At 40.7% G+C, this 12,845-nt stretch overlaps 1 long non-coding RNA gene across 1 annotated transcript in view; it reads right to left on the bottom strand.

Annotated features, from left to right (window-relative positions):
- Positions 1 to 10,202, bottom strand: part of LOC139670079 (uncharacterized) — a 59,665-nt gene extending 49,463 nt beyond the window's left edge. Inside the window, exon 1 of the long non-coding RNA XR_011697393.1 lies at positions 10,130 to 10,202. This is a non-coding gene — a long non-coding RNA (uncharacterized lncRNA). The remainder of the gene's footprint in view (positions 1 to 10,129) is intronic.
- Positions 10,203 to 12,845: the final 2,643 nt, after the last annotated feature.

The following is a 12,845-nucleotide window of genomic DNA, read 5'->3' as shown; positions in this document are numbered from 1 at the left end:
TTGGCTGGTATCATTGTCTTGAAATGCAAACTGAGAAGATAAATTTTTGTTACTACATGCATAGCACCTGTCATGTTTTACCCACTGAAATGTGCTATAAAGTACATTTCCAGTGACTGTCAGGGAAGGAAGAACTGGTGTTGGCTGCCACTAGTGACAAGTCCCTTCCTCCAGCCTTTTGCCTGAGCTGTGCAAAGCCCTCGTGAAGATGTATCCACACCTTTGAAGTCAGACTTGAGAAAAAACTCGACCTAGACTCTTGGGTACTTCTACAAGTTCTTTCAACTTTGAGCTGCAAAGTAGATGCTGTCTTTTGACTGTTAACAATTAGCTCAATGTGAGAGGATGACGAGGAGGAGGCCCTGGGCTCTTGTTCAGTAATGATACTGCTGCTCTCAGTTTGTCAACCAGCCAGGGACAAGCAGTTTGTTGTGCAAGTGTTATCATTTTACTGAGCAGATCCCCAGTGTCACACTACAGCTGGCAAACAGCAGAAACAGAAGTAGCTCCACTAAAACCATGTGCTGCACACCAGCCCTTGATGGGACACACTTCCCACATTCATCACCTTCACTCTGGCTTCCCCACATCCTCCTTGCCACCACAACTTTAAGAATATCAAGTTTGAAGGTCTTCATTTAGCACTCACACAACGACAACTCTGTCTTTTCCAAAATGTGACTTTTAAGATTGATGCAGAATCATAATGGAATGGGACCATAGCTGAGTAAAGAGAGAAAATGAAGTTAATTAAAGTGCTGTCCAGCTGGAACTTGAAAATTCTTCAGTCAAGGAAATATATTATACCCTGTCTCTTCGCACATACATTGAAAAATAGCAACTGCTGTGGATTTAATTAAAACCTAGACTTAGTTTTTAGTTAATAATCTTTACTTGATTCAATATTATTCAGTCCAGATACAAACTTATGACCCTCATCATGAAAAAGAATGCTTTCCTATATTATGATAACCTTTGTGATTATTTGCTGGTTTTGATTTTAGGCAGTTTCTTATAATACCTGGGGAAAGCAGGAGAACATAAATGTTACTAGCTCAGCTGGTTTAACTTGGCTTTTTCATTTGATTTAAAGATGGAGTTTTCCACTTGCTATATTTTGCTCAGTAGATTTTAGTTGTTTCTCAACTACAGATTTCAAGTTAAAATGCCATACTTGGAGATCAATACTTGCACAAAACACTTTCCTGATCAAAGCCCATAATCCTGGGTCCTTCAGTAGTGAGGAGCTATGCTGTAGCTAAACGAGCCCACCTTGAATTTTAGAATCATAGAATCGATTGGGTTGGAAAAGACCTCCGAGATCAACAAGTCCGACCCTTGGTCCAACTCCAGTCTGTTTACTAGGTCATGGCACTCAGTGCCACATCCAATCTCAGTTTTAAAACCAGTGTACTTCATTATAACCTCACTGTGGTTTCTTCATCACCTAAGAATCCAAATTCAGCTCACCAAGTACACCTGTATATCATTTTGAAAAAATTCAAACACAGTTCTTCTCGCAGCTACATGCTCAACAACTCAGAGGACTTTTGGCAACAAGAGCAGTAACATTTATACCAGCATCCTTCAGGCACAATGCCAATGCCACGTTATGAATAAAGGATGAATTCAAAACCACTGCAGGGGTGGATATCTCAACTTGTAGTTGTTCTGTCAGCAAGGGAGAGTGCCCCTAAGCTGGCCCCACTCTCCAATAACATAGGTCCAAGTCATGTGGGCTTTGCCTATTTGCACACAGTGTCGCACAGAACAGGGTTCTGCTGTTTTCAGAGGCCTTTGGAGAGCTTGGATCAAGATGGGATGGCACATGGCCCAGGCCAATAAGATGTTCCAGACATTAACTGATCTTCTCCAGGTATCTGCACAGCCCTCTCAGGAATGGGCATGCTTAGGAGGCAAAAATGGACCACATCAGTCAGTTTTCACCATCTGAACACATTCCCTACCACCCTCTATGGTGTGGACTGGATTCAGTTCTGCACATTGAAAATAAACCCTTCTGACCTAATCGAGAAATCGAATCTACGAGCTGAAGCCACTGTTTGCCTCAGTGACTGGGCAAAATGGAAAAATAACTACATTACAGACTTACAGTGTGCCTTCAGAGACCAGCATGCAGCAGCAGATGAATGTTTTTACACTTCTAACAAAACTGCTCACGTCGACTGACACAGAGATGCCATGTTTCTTACTATAGTCTCTGCTAGTGCAGTACAGATCAGAAGCAGAATCCCTTAGCCTCCTAAATCAATGTGAAAAACAAGCATGGGCCATAAAAATATGCATAGTAAGAAGACTGTAGCTAAGGTGAAAATGTCCACTTTAACCTGGAGAAGCAAATAACATAACAAAATAGGTATAGGGCTTGTAAGAATGGGATAAATGAAAGAAAAACTTGTATTCAGTAGTTATCTGGGTTCCCACTGAGTGGTTGTGTAAGTACCATGTTTTCAGTGTGTAATCTGTAACCTGGGAAACCTAGATCTTTTAAAGGAGACAGGATTAGAAAATAAGGTCTCCATTACCTACAGCTGAGATAACCATCACAAACTAGGCTTAAGCAGGGAGACATATCTGGTAGGAAGGAGATGAGAAGAGACTGTGGAGGCTGTAGTAGGGTTACAGTCAGGCAGCTGTGGAAAGGAAAATGCTTTCTGATGCCTACACACCTGCTATCTGCACCGCTGCTGACTTACAGGGTCTGTTTCATTTTAAATCTTTGTTTTAAGTTGACCTAAGGGTTCAATGAATTAAGGTATGTTCAGGAAAAATAAAATCAAGAATTAAAGAATTCTAAAAGAGATTTCCCTCTATCCACACTAGGATAAAAATGAAGAAAGACAACAGACAGCTGCTGCTCCCTGTGGCTTTCTCTCCCATTCCCCACCTCAGCACTTACAATTTTATGTCTCATCAAAGATTCATAAAATATAGATTTAGATGCAAGAAAATGTTACCTAGATTTTAGAGAGACTATATTCTTTGTATTAATTGCTTTAGTATTTATGGTTTTTCATTGTTTCATATTTTTTGCAAAAAAGGAAGGAGAAAAACCTCACAATATTTCCTCTAATAAAAACATTTCTTTTGATGTTTTGATGTTTTGATGTCCTGTAAACAAATTCACATAATGAAAGAACATGCAACACAAATTAATCCCCCAGTTCAACTTAAAGTGTGGTGGATAAATCCATAGAAAGTCTAAAACAGTATTTATATACTTACAGTTTTAGAAATGTGTTTCCATGTGTCTAGGACAAACCAGAAAAATAGATAAAAGACTCAGTATACCTTTTAAAGAAAAAAATCAAATCCATTAGGTATGGGAATTTAAATTAACAAATTAGTATTCCTGCAATTAATTTTTCACATCCATAATAGTGCAGAAAAACTAAATTTAAGGCAATGTGATAGAGAGACTATAATTTACCTGTCTGCTTCTAGAGCAGGGAGTAGTGATGACAAATACACATGGCATAAGGGAAAAGAAAATGTTATGATACTCATTCGGCAATGCCAGGAAGATCCATCCAGAAAAATGCTTCTCTCTTTAAATTGTCTACCGCAGCCTTTGAGTTTTCAGTAGTCTTATTTCAGGTTAGTCCGTTTAAATCAACAAAAATCAACTCAATATCTGTTTTACAGACACCAATACACACTCTTATCTATGATGGTGAACTCCTCCAAGGCCTCACGCACCACACTGCAGAAAGCAGAGGTCCAACAGTGGCATAGCGTCTCCAACAAGGGCATGCACAGAACAGACTTAGTGCATCTCCCATGATTCAGAATAGTTCAGATTTAAATTAAGAGCCACCATATAAATGTTAGACTGAAAAACTTGATCCACAAGACACACACTCACTCCTCACACTCAGGTGACACCACAAACTTTTGCCAAGTATGTAGACAAGCATTTGCAGTGGTATTAGCTGAGTAAATTTACAATGAGCTTGCATAAGCTACAATAGAGCTGTGAACATCAGCCTAGTGAAGGCCAAAAAGGATAACAGGTTGATTGCATGGACTCAGTTCCCATCTTTAAGGCAACATGGTGGGTCAGGCACATCCACATAAGAAAATGTTTCAAAAAAAGAACAAGAAATAAAAAAGTGAGAAGATGTCTGTACGTAACACCATGCAAGCCAATGTGTTAGGATAACAGCGAGCTCACCTTCTATTTGCCTCAGTTTTCCATTCCTCATTGAATTAAGTAATTAGAAAGAATGGACGATACCATGGGGAAGAAAAAGGTGAATTAAAAGGACAAAACAAGGAAAGAAAGAAGAAGGGAGACAATCAAGGCAAGGTGGAACAACTGACCAATCTGATCTCCTTTTATGACCAGGTGACCCTCCTGATGGATGAGGAAAAGGCTCTAGATGTAGTCTACATGGACTTAAGCAAAGCCTTTGACACCATCTCCCATAGCATAGTCATGGAAAAGCTGCAGTCCACGGCTTGTACAGGAGCAGTCTCTGCTGGGTTAACAGCTGGCTGATGGCTGGGCCCGGAGAGTGCTGGTGAACAGGGCTGTGTCCAGTTGGCAGCCGGTCACCAGTGATGTCCCCCAGGGGCCAGTGTTGGGTCCAGTCCTGTTTAACATCTTTACTGATGATCTGGATAAAGGAAGTGAGTACACCATCAGCAAATTTGCTGATGACACCAAGTTGGGGGGAGTGTCAATCTACTGGAAAGTAGGAGGGCTCTGCAGAGGGACCTGGAGAGTTAGGTAGATGGGCTGAATCCAGCAGTGTGGGGTTCAACAAGGCCAAGTGGCAGGTCCTGCACTTTGACCACAACAACCTCCTGCAGCTCTACAGGCTGGGGACAGAGTGGCTGCAGAGTGGCCAGGCAGAAAGAGACCTGGGGGTTATGATTGACAGGAAGCTGAACTCAAGCCAGCAGTGTGCCCAGGCCAATGGCATCCTGTCCTGTAACAAGAATAGTGTGACCAGCAGGACCAGGGAAGTGATTCTTCACCTGTACTTGGCACAGGTGATGCTCCACCTCAAGCACTGTTCCAGTTCTGTGCCCTTCAGTTTAGGAAGGTTGATGAGGTGCTGGAGTAGGTCCAGAGAAGGGCAATGAAGCTGGTGAAGGGTTAGGAGCACAAGTCCTGTGAGGAAAGGCTGAGGGAGCTGGAGTTGTTTATCCTGGAGAAGAGGAGGCTCAGGAGTAACTTTATCACTCTCTCTAATTGCCTGAAAGGAGGTTGTAGCCAGCTGGGGGTTGGTCTCTTCACCCAGGCAATCAAGCAGTGGGACAAGAGGGCACAGTCTTAAGCTGCGTCAGGGGAGGTTTAGGTTAGACATTAGGAATAAATTCTTTACAGTGAGAGTGATTAGATATTGGAATGGGATACTATGGGAGGTCACAGAGTCACCATCCCTGGAGGTATATAGAAGAGACTCTATGTGGCACTTGGTGCCATGGTCTAGTAGACAAGGTGGTGTTAGGTCAAAGGTAGGATTCGATGATCTCAGAGGTCTTTTCCAACCCAGTTGATTCTGTGATTCTGCAACTTTTGCCAATTCACTGACCTTGTATATTCTGTTGGATTTTTAAAAGATAATTTTTCCCTTTAGAAATATTCATCGTTGGCCATGTGCCTGGATGAGTCAAAAAGAAGACACACTGGGCACTCAACAGACAGGGAGATTTAGCATATTGTCATTGTTCTCTGGAATTTATTTCAGATAATGAATGTTCCAGAACAGAATTTTTGTCTTTTGTTCCAAATATTACAGAAAATATTTAGCTTAAACCAGTCTGCTAACGTATTTTCATTATAACCCTGTATCTTGACAGTAATGATAGCAGCCAAAAATCCATGAAATAAACAATATAGGGAAAACTAGGTCATCAGTCATAGTATGGAATGAAAAACACAATTGGAGCTACTTTTAATAAATGCTCACCCAGCATTTCTGCAGTTCTGTGTTTCTTATACAGAAGAATTGACATTGCTAAGTATTCTATGTTGAATTTTTATTTCCAAAAGGAGTTATAAATTAAGCAGCCTATTGTGCTTAGAGTAAGGTTATGATCACTGTACTATATGTCAAGTCATTCTTTCAGACTCTGCACTAAAAATACAACTTTGTGAAAATCCCTGCTACTGCTAACAACCCTGTGAAGTTCTTTGAAGTGCAGTGTGGCTGTCAAATATGTCAGTTGCTGAGGGAGCCTCTCATGGTGCTGAAGAATGAAACATTTGATTTGTAAGTTGGGAGAAGCAGAATAGAGACGTGCTGACACAGAACTGAGCAGGTTCAATAGTCCGTTCACCAGTTTTTGAGTTGAATACACAAATGTCAGATGCCAGAAGTAGATCAAAGCACCCCAGACTGCCCATAAGCTCTGTGTGGCACATTCAAAGCCATTAGAGGCTCTATCCATACACTGCCCTGCAACCCCATTAAAGTCTTTGCAGAGACCAAAATGCAGGAGGGAGGCATTAAGGGAGAAGCACAGCATTTGAAAAGACAATCTGAGCAAATCAAATCAGAGTGACCTGTAGCTTGAGGCATCCTGCAAGCCTTTGGATGAAACGTAGCACCTCTGGCACACCCAGCCACACGTTGTAGTTCTGCTGTTTGGGGAGGATGTGTCACAGCCTCTACCTCAGAGATATTTTTTAATAGGGTAAAAGAACACTGCCTCTGATGCTGGTTGTCAGGACCAGTTCCTAACGCAACATCTGCACCCCTTTGATTACGCTCCTGCTATGTTAGCCACTATCCAACATAGTGTGAATATCCCCCCTCCAAATCCCCAAATACTAATATCACTCATGCAGCTTTGAATTTGCTAAGCACTTTTTTCAATATATTAGAGAAAGCAAGGAGCACATGAAGAACATTTAGTTTTTCTCATTTTCAAATTATAACTATGCCTCCTAACCAGGGACTGCAAAATAAAATTATGTCAGAGGACTTGGAGTTTGCGTTTTCTTGTGCAACATAATGCAACACATTTTTAGTTGCTTCACCTCTAAAGTCATAAACACTGCTGTCACTCTGCTGACAAAAACAGATTTCTTATTCACATACTCAAGATACTTCTAGTTTTTGTCAAGTTGAATCTGAGCTAATTTTGAGACTGTTACTGTTTTAATGTAATGCTTTAGCTCTTAAAAAGCTGACATTTATTTGAAGGAAATAAAATATAACAGTTTTGTTACTATTTCTAATATCTGAATATTAAAAGTATTGCTGCATGCTTTTATTCTCCAGGGTTTAAATCTCAAACAGCTTGTAATATTTTTCATTTAATTTTTATATTTATATATAAATTTGAAGCTTTCTTACCAAATACCTCACAGCTCCTGATAAGTAGCCATAAGTGAAAGTTGGTATGTGCTATACTCCTCAAAATCACTTTGACATGCTATTCCACCTGATGTACACGTTTGGTACACTTTTTTTGGTATTCTCACATGAGACTGCTACCCTGGGGAGAAGCTCCGTGGTGGAAGAGATCATCAGGTTTGCCAAAGATGAAAGATGAAGCACTGAAGTCCACGAAATTGTAAATCCTACCACAGTTAATCTGACAGTGCATGCCAAGCCTGTGCCAAGACACAAAGCCATAAGTTAAAGGAGAAAGCATCAATCTGCTTTTAACACTGCCTGGATTTTATATCACATGTTGTTCAAACCAAATATTAATATTTGACTATGAAAAGGGTGAGTTTGCTTTATTTTAAAGTAGACAAACAGCCAAGGACAGTTGAGGGAAATTACTGGCCTGTAGGGTTGGGCAGGAAGAGCATTGGTCCCACGCTCAGTAATGCTTGGATGTCTGTGAAACACATAAGCAGTACTCAGAGTTTTTAGAAAGAACAACCTGTGTACCAGTGTGCAGATTAACTTTATAATCTTGTAAGGAGTTCCACAGATCTTTCAATTCATACAAACAATAACTTTCAAAGAATCTGTTAGAAATACTGAAGTTAGTAATTGCAAATAAGAAAAGTATGCCAAAGTTTGGCTGAGGTGGCTGGCAAGCCATAGAAACATTTTTATGTGCTTAAACTACAGGAGAATGGAATAACTGATTGGAAATTTTCAGAGGAAATAAACTTTCATTGGAAAATATAATTTTGGGCCCAGGGGATTTTACTCAGGAAGTTCATTTGGCATTGAAGCACTACACTCCAGACAATTCATCTCCAGGGGCAGGAGTACCACTTCTGTGCCCTGTCCAAGATAGAAGTCATCAGCCCATTAACTTGAGCTCTGTATCACCTGACAGCAGCTACCTGGCCCTCAGTTTTGAGCAAGACCCACGTGGCACAGCCTAGAGCTCCCATCAGGGCACTCTCCACTTTGGTTAGAACTAGCTCAAGAAAACAGATGAGCCCTCACTGCTGTGTCTTTTATAGGAATCTCACATTCCCAGGTACTACAGATAGTATGACACACCCTATTAGAGCTCATTTGGAGCATTTCCTCAAACAGGAATCTTACTGCAGCTTCAGTCCTGTTTCAGTTCATCAGTGTTGATTCTTTTTTAAACTGGTATCCATTGTATTTATTTGCCGAATTTTTCAGTATTTACACAGAATGTAATGATCCACTAACAGTTCATTAAGTGGTCCATTTATCTTGTTACAAACCAAACTAGGAAATTTCTAAGAAGCCTGGCCAGCAGGTATAGGGATATAATTCTTCCCGGTTTACTCCATTCTCATGAGACCCCACTTGGAGTACTCCATTCAGCTTTGGGATCCCCAACACAAGGATGTGGACCTGTTGGAACAGGCCCAGAGTAGGACCACAAAGATGATCAGAGGGCTGGAGCACCTCTCCTATGAAGACAGGCTGAGAGAACTGGGGTTGTTCATCCTGAAGGAGGTTCCAGAAGACCTTACAGCAGCCTTCCAGTACCTAAAGGGGCCTAGAGAAAAGGTGAAGAGAAATTTTCATAAGCTTAGGTAGTGACAGGACAAAGAGGGGATGGCTTTAGGATGAAAGTAAGATGAAGAGTAGAAATGTAGAAAGAAGAAAGAAGGATGAAGGGGTAAGTTTAGGTTAGATATTAGGAAAAAATTCTTTACTGTGAGTGTGGTGAGGCACTGGAATAGTGGCAGATGCCCCGTTCCTGGAAGTGTTCAAGGCCAGGCTGGACCAGGCAACCTGCTCTAGTGGAAGGTGTTCCCCTGCCCACTATAGAGGGGTTAGAACTAGATAAACTTTCAGGTCCCCCCTCCAACCCAAACCATTCTATGATTCTATGATCTCTAAACTTTTTCACAAGAGCTAATAGCAAGAGATTTCTCACCTGCAGATCAGTGTGTAGGACCAGTGTTCTCAAAACTCCTTAATTTCATATATACCCAAGAGGAAGTCACATTTTTTAGAACCACAAGCGCAATCCAGCCACTCTACCTGGAGCCTGCAGGGCATGGGGCTATTTGCAGCACAAGTACTGAACTGCCCCTGTGCTAGATTGTCCCTGTGGTTCCCAGTTGCTTGGTCCCTCTTCTGGCCACCCTCATTTCACAGCTGGAACAACCATGTCTCAGTCCCCTGAAGGGTTACTGTATGGTATTTCAATACAAAAATATAATATTAACAGCAAGACTCTTGCAACCCTCTGAAAGGGAAATATAGACTGTTCATACCATTACACCTCTCTGTACTATCATACAGTTAAACCAAATCCTTGTTCTTTGCTTCTTCATCAGCCAACAGGTTTTCTGGCATTGCCTTATGGCTGGGTTGGGCTAGTGACCACTCCTGGCTATATTCTAACTAACCCCACTGGAATCAGCCAGACTTTTCCAGTTTTACCCAGGTGCTACAGAAAAGGGTTATATAGAGAGTTGGTACAAGGCAACACAGTCATTTCAAGATCATAGTAATAGATATCTCCTGTACTTCAGAGTAATCATGTTCACATACTGCTGCAGGTAATAAATACATTTTACTTTGACTAAAGAGGTGATAAGACTTTTCAGGGAAAAGCTGGAGATTATTAAAATGCTTTGAGATGAATTATTGCATTTATTTTATGGCTTTTTTAAACTGGTTGTGAAGAGTTGAACATGATAACATAGCTTCAGAACACTGTATTGAAATGGAAAAAGAAAATCTATTACCTTTTCCAGGTTCTTCCTTATCCAATAATTATTTGTTGAATTCGACAGAAGTTAATAAAGAATTTCAGGATTTTTTTCTAGAAAAAAATAAAGGATTTGTTTCAGGAAATGAAAACATTTGCTCTAATTTCAAAGTTATTTAAAAAGTAAATTGCATAGCTCCATTTCTAAATGATAAAAGCAGATATAATAATAGTATTCACTCCTCTGTCAGTTGTTATGGAAAAAATTCAAAAAGAAACCATATATTACTACTTCATCTTCTTTTGAAATTCTTAAATCAGGTATTTAAAACTGTATGTCTGTGACATCTAGGTGTCACAGACATTTACATTTTACCCTGTGTAAAGCAGAAATTCTCACCTAGACCAAATTAAGAATTGCATCTGAGTGCACAAGGTAACATTCACTCAACTCCACATCCAACCCCAGCTTATTTCTGAACATCTGGGGGACACTGGGAGGCCAGCAGTAAACTGCAGAGTGTCAGGAGATGGGTGCCTTTGCTATTACTTACTCCCACATGCTTAGGGATCAGTGACACTTTGAGAGTTGGAAATAACAAGACTTGGCATCAGAACATTGCTTTTAGTTCCTCTTCGTCCCCAAAATGATTCTGTGCTCTGGTCTTATGCACACAAACCTATGTTCTCATGTTGTGGAGTCAGTTTGTGGAGTCCAGGGAACATTCACCCTGGCTTAAGGAGGAAGAGAGGAGTGAAGAGCTCAGTTTTGTTATTCTCTGTCACATTGGTGTGTACTTTATTCAGCAAGTGCTTCAACTGGGACCAACAAACCTCTCTGCATGCACAGAGTAGAGCACTAATCAGGTTAAATAAGGTTGGCAGATTCAGGTCATGCCATAGGTAAAAATATCCATTATTATTCAGAAATGAAAATGTAGATAGCAGAAAATAGACAAGATATTTGACAAAATTATGGATGAAGACAGAAGACTTGTAGACTATTAAGAGCTAGCAAGGGCTACTGGTCCCACAAGCTTCATGGCTGGTCCCACATCTCTCCTCTCAGCGGGAGCACTGAGACAACCAGTAAAACCTGCCAGAAAATCACTACCTGTGGAAGTACCACCCTCATTGATTTCTTTGATTTAGAAATTTTTCCTGTGTTCTAGTCAGTCAGATAATTGTTTTACAAAAAGAATTACTAGTATCAGAACTTCAGCAGCTCTGAAATGTCCCTCGGCAAGCAAACAACTGACTCTTCCACCCACTCAGTACGCCCCCACTTGTGAATTGCAATTAGCATTGCAAATGTCTTTCCCTTTTCAGAACTATTGATTGTGCAGTTAAATAGCAGCAGAGTTAAAATGCTTGGAAATCTGCTTTAGCTTTCACCCTCTGTTATCTATCTATCTATCTATCTATCTATCTATCTATCTATCTATCTATCTATCATCTATCTATCCTTCTACTATCTATCTATCTATCTATCTATCTATCTATCTAGCTAGCTATCCCTCTATCCATCCATCCATCCATCCATCCATCCATAAAAAATTCTAATTCTGCACAGTTACTACATTACACAACCTTCTACTTATGGGCAATATATATTATACCATATTATTCCCACTCATCATTCAAAATCTTTATTTAACATGGTCTAAATATTCTTCCCAATATTTAGAGGCATTGTACATCCCCCAAGCATACTCTATGTCAAAATTTCATGCCCACTTAAAAGAACAGTATTTGGCCAGCTTATCTTTTAATGAGTCTCTTTAGTTTTTTTCTACCTAATACTTTGCCTTCCTTGATATAGAGATATGTATGGATGTGTTGGTTGTAAGGAGGCAGAACAGAGTGAGATATTAGGTATATAGTTGCTCTTACATGCAAACATTGCTTGTAAGGGTGGGTAGAAGACTATACTATGATTGACAGGAGTTAAAAAAAATTGCAGTGGTGGGCAGTGAGCAAAACAGCACATTGGTATGAGTATTCTTAATATGCCTCATACAACCCCAATATAAATCCAGCACTTTACCACATGCTGCAAGACAATTGTGAACATCCTATACATTATCCTGTGTAGGCCTACTGGCAGAGCTGAGGGATGAAGTAGAAAGACTAAGAAGTGTTGGGGACTCTGAGGAAGAGATTGACTGGTGGAGCCATGCTCTACCCTGCCTTAGACAAACACACCCACCACTCACTTCACAAGAAACAGTGGAATCCCTACCCTCTCACCACCAGGCAGAAGGAGGGGACCTTAGAGAGGGAGGAGAGTGGAAATGGGTTCTTGCTCACAGTAGCAGGTGAGTCCATTCTTGACTTACTTCACCTCCCCAGGTGCCCTAATACAGTAGGTATGAGGCCCTGGAATCCTAGAACCAGGGAAATGAGAGTGTGGATGAAGGTCCATTCAGGTTGGAGGGGTCACCCAAGGCAGGGCAGCCTATCACCCACTTATCACCCACTCCTCAATTAAGAAAAAAAGAACTAAATAGTAAATACCTGAAAAAAAAACCTGAAAAAAAAGTACAAGGTGACTCCCTTTTGAGACTAATAGAGGCTCCAATATGCTGAGTGGACCCAACCCATAGGGAGGTGTGTTGTCTCACCCAGATTAAGGGACATCACTCAGAAACTTTTCAGCACGGTATTTGTGAGGTCCTGGATTCAAATCACATTGAATTATATATTTATATGGGTTGGAGCCGAATCACTGTGAGTGTGTGTGGGGAAAAGGC

The sequence above is a fragment of the Pithys albifrons genome, chromosome 1 (assembly GCF_047495875.1).
Source record: "Pithys albifrons albifrons isolate INPA30051 chromosome 1, PitAlb_v1, whole genome shotgun sequence".
NCBI lineage: Eukaryota > Metazoa > Chordata > Aves > Passeriformes > Thamnophilidae > Pithys > Pithys albifrons.
This window is presented reverse-complemented; position numbering and strand designations above follow the sequence as displayed.